Here is an 8,830-nt window from a genome sequence, read left to right on the forward strand (position 1 = left end):
TGTAGAATTAAAAGCGATATTTTACGAAAGATTAAAAGCTGCCCCACTATCTGGCCAATAGAATGTATGCAAGTCCCACTTTTGTCCAAAGAAATTATGGTCACCTTAGATAAAAGCCCTAACGTATCTTAGTGTGATTAAATTTGTGTGAAGACAGCTCTCATACACGAGTAACATGACGAGATATGCAGATGTTTCTACATCTAGCACTCACTTCTAGGTCCGAGCCAGGTGACATGGACCTTGTCTCTTGCCCTTGCAGCCATCGTTTGTTTGTTCTGCTAACGCTTTGACCTGCGAGTCGATCTAATATCCGCATAGCCAAGCATCTCAAACCAACATTCCTCTCCTCGCTGCAGTCGGTTTCACTGACGGTTCGTCCCGAACTACATCCCTTGGTGGCCGTTGTCTCCAGCTTTGGGCGATTTAAATGACCTCTACGGGTCCACGCCTAAGGGGAACCAAAAAAGGCCATATTTCACTTTACGTCTTAATATCGTGTACGAAACGGACATGGAGCGTAAGTGATGACGCTCCAAAGATTCGGCCTGCCGGTGTTCCTTTATCTCCCACTAGCGACCCGTCCGGTATACCGATACGCGGTACAAAATATTAAATCGTGCGACGACAAGTCGGACACAAAACTAAGTAAAACGAACATTGTAAAACTTTAAATTATTGAAAATAACAAGCAGGGACTCTGAAAACGCGCGTGTAATTAACTGTCAGAACGGTAATATGTAATGAAACGAATTAATAACGAAGCACAAGGCACTACAGCTGTGCAGAATGTATGTAGCAATGTTACTGTTCTTTTAGTCGCTGTTGCAAGAAACCAAAAAGACTAGCGTTATTACATCACTCTCTGTTCTAGCCTTGAAGAAAAGCACACTACGGCGGCCATTTCGCATTGTAAGTTGTGAATTTTATAGAATACATTGTAATTTATGCTACCTGCGCATTTTTCTTTCATGTATGTAGTGACCTTCATGCAAAAGTAAAGATAAGGTTTATTTTTCAAGGTTTCCAGTACGCTGAATAAACAACAAGAACTGCCGTACAATCGACCATTCTTGGCAAACATCTTGCTTAGGCATAATTTCATTACAATTCGTTGCGTTCCGTCATCAACAGACGCTTTAAAAGATCCGCAATCATAACCAGCAAAGAAAAGAAAGTGCTTAAATTAATTTATTCATATTCAAGTAAAAACTAAAAACTTCCAGTTGAGTGTAGATATTGGCCGCTTCTCGGCAAAGCAAAAATTATTTCGTTTAAAAAGGGAATACCTTCTTTAATTCAAAGGTTTCTTTTAATTAATTTCACTACGGTAAAGATATCCTGCAGCAATATTTTAATGTGATAACACGAAATATAATCCCTGAGATGAAGTCTACGTTTTTGTCTCTATGGACGCTTCACGTATACATCAATTTTGCAACAGATTCTAAAAGTGCCTCACGCAATCTTATATTAACAAGGCGGTGAGTCGCGTCCTGTTAAATAATCAGAGCTCAGAAAACTATTTTATGAAAATTTAGATTCCGGTCCCCCATATTATCATCACTCTTTCTTGTGTCCGGTCCATCAAATAAGTGCTCTATTCACGCTCTTGTAGGGCGTAAATATCAATAAAGTTAGGCGGTAAGATTTTCTTACACCCTTTTCGTCATATTCGTTGAGGACACCGCAAGTATACTTGAGAAGCCGTCCGGACCTGGGCGGTAGCGGTACATCAGGCTTCGCACTTATCTGGCGTAGCGGTAATAAATATTGTCACAGACGAAGCTGAGTAGCACCGTGGTGTAGTGGTTATGATACAAAACTGGTGCATGGAGGGTAGTGACTACAAAACTCACCTGGACTGTACAATTTTAATTTCTATATTCGGTTCGAGTACTTTCTAGAAGTATTCACAAATGTCAACAATCATAGTACTGGTATGTTGTGTAGCCGTATATATACCGTATGTGTTCTGGCCGGAGGCAGGTCGCTCCGCGCTCTTGTATGTGCAAGTGCTGGATAAAGTTTCGTTATGCGAAGTTAGTGTTCGTCATCCATCTAATTACGCAATAAACTTTCGTTAAGCGAAGTTAGTGTTCGTCATCCATCTAATTACGCCTTCTTCTACGTGACATTATTCTGGTGGAGGCGCTGGGTACTGGAAGACAGAGCCGCCGTTTACGTGGGGAAAAACCGGAGTTCGAGCCATATTCAACAGATCGCAATCTATCGGAGGCAGAAGAAGGAGAGGACGTTAAGATGACAGCAACGGTGTGCCACCGCATAAGACATCCTTCCGGGTTATCTGGTGACAGTGGCCAACATCCAAACAAGTGGCTGAAGGTATATGTGTGTATAGCCAAATTTATGAAATGGGATGACACGGTGTGTTTGGCTAACGTATTTTTCTACTTAGAGGGCACTGCCACGCACTGGTATGAGAACAACGAGGAGAAGTCCACAAGCTGGGAAATATTCCAGGTGGAACTGCGCAGGTATTTCGACGACACACAATGACAGAAGTGCAAGGCTGAAGGTAAATTAAAGTGCAGGACACTGCGTCCAGGAGAAACTACAGCATCCTACATTCAAGACGTCTTGCAGCTGTGTAAAATAGTGGATCCTATAATGAAGGAGGAAAATAAGGTTGCACATCACATGAAGGATGTTGCTGAGGACATGTATCAAGCCGTTCTCCTGAAGGAGATTTCGACAGCAGAAGACTTCAAAAAAGAATTACACGCAAGAAGTTTGAACGGCTTCCAAACTACGTATCGATGTCTGTGATTTAGGAAGCAACTGATTTCGCAAGTGTTCTTCGTCAGATATTGAGAGAGGAAGTTCAGAAGGCACTTGCATTGCACGGAGAGCAAAATAGCGAGACGCTTCAAGAGATCATAAGGGAGGAAGTGGAACAGACATTGAACCCATTCTCCCGTCCTTCATTTCCCTTCAAAACGGTGAAGAAGTCGAGACCCAGGCGAAGTTACGTTCCTACAATGCCGAATGAGGAACCTGTTTGGGCACCAAGGAAGACTGACGTCTGGAGGACCCAGGATAACCAACCAGTATGTTTCCACTCTGGACGACAGGGACATGCGGTGCGCTATTGTAGAGAAAGGCGACGGATATTTGATGACACCAGCGCCAGAAGACAGCAGACCGATCTTAGCCGACGCCAACTCCGGGACGACGAAAATGAACAAGAAGATGTGGGTGCAGGGCGACGTAGGTCACCATCGCCGCAAGCTAGCCGCTGGAGAGCGCGCTCCCCAACCCGCCGATCAAGGTCTCCATCGCCGTTTAGAAGCTGCAGCCGATCACCTAGCCGCCGCAAGCTGGAAACCTAAAGGGTGCGACCTTCCTTGGAGGTGAGGCTACCGAAGATAAAAATCCTCCACCGTCGATCACTACAAAAATGAAAGGAAACTACGTCGCTACCCTCATGGATGGGTAACCAGCCCAAGCTCTTGTGGATTCTGGAGCATCCTATTCAGTCATTTCGGAGAAGTGCCGTTGCCAGTTGCAGAAAATGGTATTCATCGACAGCAAAACATCTCTGCTGAAGGTAGCTAATGGGAAATATGTAAAACCTACAGGAAGATGTACTATTCGTGTGGGTATAAGTGCCCATACACAGCCCTTGGAATTCATCGTCTTTCAAGAGTGTAGTCATGACGTCATTCTCGGATGGGACTTTTTGAGAGTTTCTCGGGCAATTATAGATTGTGGGCGCTCGAAGATTATGCTAGACGAGAGGAGATACTGTGGACAGGAAGACGCGCATCCGAGTGTGTGGAGACTGTGTGTGCTGCATGAAGTGATCATTCCTGCAGTCAGCCCTAGTAAGGTAACTGTCACGTGTCATGCCATGCATCAACCCATGGATCTTGTAGTGGAATGTGAGAGAAGCATACCACTGAAGAATAACTTGGTCATCCCAGCCTCTGACGTCTCATTTAAGAACGGCTTCAGTGAATTGTGGTTAGTTAACTGTTGCCCAGAACCGCAGATCCTTCCAAGACTCATGTGCGTAACAAACGCTGAGCCGTTAACTGAGGAAGCAGCTGAATGTCATAGAAACCTCCCATGACGAGTCTGTGGGCGAAATTAGCGCTACCACTACGACACAAGATCTTCTAGCTCGACTATCATCAGATCTCACTAAGGAATAACAGAAGAAGCTACTTGTCATTCATCAAGAGTTCTCTGAATGCTTCAATCCACAGGTGAAGAGCAAATTAGATAGATCAACGGTGAAGCACCGGATTAGCACTGGAGACCATCAACCTATAAGCCAGAGAGCATACCGTGTGTCAGCAACGGAACGTCGAATAATTCGCGACGAGGTATAGAAAAGATGACGAATGACATGATTCAGCCTTCGCAGAGCCCATGGTCGTCACCAGTGGTCCTTGTCAGGAAGAAGGATGGCAGTTCACTAGATTGTCTGAAGGGGGGTAAGTTTTTCTCAACCATGGACATGTACTCGGGATATTGGCAAATCGAAGTAGATGAGGCTGATCGTTATAAAACTGCACAAGGGCCTGTATGAATTTAAGGTAATGTCGTTTGGTTTGTGTAATGCACCAGCAACTTTTGAACGGATGATAGATAATCTTCTAAGGCACCTAAAGTGGACGATGTGTCTTTGTTATTTAGATGACATTATAGTGTTCTCAGAGACATTTGATGAACATATAAAAAGACTAAGGGCCGTTCTTAAGTGTCTCCAACAAGGCGGACTGAAACTTAATCCAAGAAAGTGTCTCTTTGAAGCAAAAGAAATGAAAATACTTCGACACCTTGCGTCAAACGAAGGTGTGGGGCCAGACCAGGAAAAGGTGAGATCTATAACGAAATTTCCTATTCCTAAAAATATTAGAGATGTGAGAAGCTTCCTCGTATTGTGTGCTTATTACCGTCGTTTTATCAAAGACTTTTGTATCAAAGCCAGGCCACTCCAATAGTTGTTAAAGCCGATGCTAAATTTATCTGGAGTGGTAATCAACAAGATCCTTTCGATGTGCTGCGAAAAGCTCTGACGACTGACCCTGTACTTAGTCTGTATGATGAGAGAGCAACTACAGAAGTACACACAAATTCCATTGGGTATGGGATCGGTCCTGTTCTGCTGCAAATTTTGGATGGAAAAGAGAAGGTTATAGTCAATGCTTCTAGGACACTTACAAAATCCAAGATAAAATACTCACCGACAGAAAGAGAATGTCTTGCTGTGATCTGGACCATGTGCAAATTTCGACAGTATCTCTATGGAAGGCCATTCACAGTTGTTACAGACCATCATTCACTCTGTTGGTTGACAGGTCTTAAGGATCCAACAGAACGACTCGCCAGGTTGGCACTACATATTCAAGAGTATGACATTATTATAGTGTACAAAAGTGGAAGAAAACACCAAGATGCCGACTGTCTCTCAAGAAACCCTGTGCAAGATCATCAAGACTTTGATGAAGACAGTGATTGTCTCGCTGCACCTTAGGATCTCTCTGCTGAGGAGAAGAAAGACGCGACGATATCTCAAATTATGCTTGCCTTAAATCGGTCAGAGTATGTGGAATGACAATTTAAGGTAGTTAATGGATTACTTTGCAAGAAAAATTTTGATCCGTTTGTAAAGAGGTGGCTACCAGTGATTCCTAAACACGTGCGTTTAGATGTTCTACAGAAATTCCATGACACACTTGAGGCTGGACATTTAAGATTTATTAAGAGATACGATAGAATCCGCACGCGTCTGCCTGTTAACGATCACAAACACTTTCCGTTAATTATGGAGTAAACTTCTGCCAAAATAAAGGAAAGTGGAGGAGGAAATTACGTCTGCAAGTAATACGTACTTTCACCAGATAGCACTTCCATCCACTTCCCTTCCGTCCAAAAAGTTTCAAGATTGTTTTAATAAAAAACAAAGTAAAGAAAAGATCATGTTTTCAGTACTTCAGGTGTTCCACACACTACAACGCACTGAATGCTCATACAGCCATATGAAACTGTTAGAAACGCCCTTCTTTAGGATGTTGCTCAACTTGGCTTGAATGTCAATTACGCCGTCGAAGTGTTGACCCTTCATGTTAATTTCACACTTTTTCTTTTCGTGGTAAATTCGTGTTGATAACTCCAAGTCGCATCATGCGCGATGATTTTTCTCAGAAAAGAGTAGTCCGCATTTTGTATTTCAATCGAATCGCTGCTATAGTTGACGCGTCGGTGCTATTGTTCGGGAGCGTGGCATGCAGGACAAACTTTAAACACAGTTTTGTCTTCTACAAGAAATTCTGGAACGTGTGTTGGCCACACCTGAGTTCGTGGTTGTTATTTTTATCATAAAAAACGTTGATACACTCAGCCGCTCGCCCATTACTTGGCAGTGCCTGTTCATAACTGTGTGGTCGAATGTTCATCTGTAGTTTATAGCTGTTTAGACTGCCACCGTAGTTCCTGTGTTGACGTCGCTTATAAGCCAGGAATAAAATTAACCTCGGAACTCCTTCGAAGGACAGTGTTTACAGCTCTACGCTCTCTTCTAAGAGTTCTCTCTGGTGTTTCGCTCAGATATTTGCAATTTCGTTTGTTCGTCCTGTGTTTTATGCAGTACCAGTGTCAAAAGAGAACGCCGGCTTCTTTCTCATTGGAATCAGTTTTTAAGAGTAACAACTTTTTAAGTATAATATTTCGTCACCTCTCCATTTAGCGGTTCAAATTAGTCTAGTGGAGTATGCGGTTTAACGATATGTATTAACAAGAACAGCAGTAGGCAGTGGTTAGCACACTAGACTCGCATTCGGGAGGACGACGGTTCAATCCCGCGTCCGGCCATCCTGATATAGGTTTTCCGTGATTTCCGTAAATCACTCCTGGCAAATACTGGTATGGTTCATTTGAAAGGGCACGGCCGACTTCCTTCCCTAATCCGATGAGACCGATGACCTCGCTGTTTGGTCTCTTCCCCCAAACAACCCAACCCAGCCCAAAAGCAGTAGGCGAAGAGTAATCAATAGTGAAGCAGCGACTGAGGAGCGCCGCTCTACGGCCGTGGCAACACAGGAAGTGGAGCGCGAGCTGACAGGCGTAACATCTTACGTCGTGAAATGAAGACATAGTGAATAAATGTTAATCGATCTTTCGTTCTCTTTTAGTTTTCGATTGTCTTAGAGAATGATCGAGAGTTTTCCGTATAGGTTCGGTACTAATATAACGTGGTACAGTACCACTTTCAATAAACTTTCATAGAAAGCGCAGGTTTTCCACTGTCCGCATGTCCACTTAACCCCGTCTCGTGTGCCTGCCCGTCAGTCGGCCACCGCCACGATGCGTCGCTACCCAATGGATGTTCTTCTTCGTCTTTGCTTTCATTTTTATTACATCTCGTTAAAACGAATATTACGCTGAAGTAATCGGGAGCACTCCATGGCAAAGGAGCATAATTTTTACTTGACAAAATATTTTGTGAGTAACGAAAAACAGACGGTCGTTTCTGTTAGATCTTAGTGTCGCGTCACGTAATGAGTAGTATCTGCATGGACTGACTGCATATACACATCGTAAGAACTAAATATGGAAAAATCTGACGAAACATCAAACAAAGTGCCCCTGTCGACTCGAGAGAAGATTGTCGACAGTATAGCTGGATTTCATTTCTGAAGCGATGCGAAAAGCTAACAACGGTGATGTTGGAGAAACGTTTAGAGATATTTGAGGAAACGATTAGAGACCTCGGAATCTGCCCAAAAGCATTTCAGATTCATGAGAAGTTAAAGGTGTGTGGAGCCAACGGCGTTGCCGCAGTGGTAACACCGGTTCCCGTCAGATCACCGAAGTTAAACGCTGTCAGGCTGGGCTATCACTTGGATGGGTGACCATCTGGTCTGCCGAGCGCTGTTGGCAAGCGGGGTGCACTCAAGCCTTGTGACACAAACTGAGGAGCTACTTGATTGAGAAGTAGCGGCTCCGGTCTCGGAAGCTGACATACTGCCGGGAGAGCAGTGTGCTGACCACATGCCCCTCCATATCCCCATCCAGTGACGCCTGTGGGCTGAGGATGGCACGGCGGCCGGTCGGTACCGTTGGGCCTTAATAGCCTGTTCGGGAGGAGTTTAGTTTAGTGAAGATGTGTGGTACACAGGTAATCTGTCATACGCCTGTCTTTCCTTGGCAGTCCTCATCTAATTGAGCTATGGGAGTGTGATTCGCAGCCTGAATGAAACTTACCACATTCATCTCTGCATTTGGTACCATTGAGGAAAGGAAATGGTACTGTGAACTTTCGAGTCGATGGAGAGGAGATAGTAAAGGAATGGAGATTTATGTCTGTCCATCCCAAAATGTGACAATAATAAGTGGAGGTAAAAATTAAAATATTTCGTCGTACTCACATAAAATACAAATTAACATGTGAGTAACACGTCGTAAGGAGGTACATTTTCTCAGACTTTCGCGAATTCATAAGCATTAGACACGTTTTAAGAGTAGGAATCGTTATTGTAACAGTTTCAAAAGAAAAGTAAGTAAAAAACCATCACGCACTGTCATTAAAAAGCACCTCAGATAATAATAATAATAATAATAATAATAATAATAATAATAATAATAATAATAATGCACACATCAAAAAAGTTTTGCATCACCTCGGATCAGAGAGTTCCGGAACCTTTACAGAAAAGTGGAATAGAGATCACCATAAATATCATTTCCGCCCTATTTATTCCTCATGAAAACCACTCATTACGTGTTGTACCACCATACAACGAGACTTTGAAAGGTGGTGGTCCAGATTTCTGTGCACACCGGTACCTCTAATGCCTAG

General features: G+C 43.4%; 1 pseudogene; it reads left to right on the forward strand.

The window, feature by feature from the left end:
* Positions 1–7,793: 7,793 nt before the first annotated feature.
* On the forward strand, positions 7,794–7,911 carry LOC126291025 (5S ribosomal RNA; annotated as a pseudogene).
* Positions 7,912–8,830: the final 919 nt, after the last annotated feature.

This window comes from Schistocerca gregaria, chromosome 1 (genome assembly GCF_023897955.1).
Source record: "Schistocerca gregaria isolate iqSchGreg1 chromosome 1, iqSchGreg1.2, whole genome shotgun sequence".
NCBI classification, from domain to species: domain Eukaryota; kingdom Metazoa; phylum Arthropoda; class Insecta; order Orthoptera; family Acrididae; genus Schistocerca; species Schistocerca gregaria.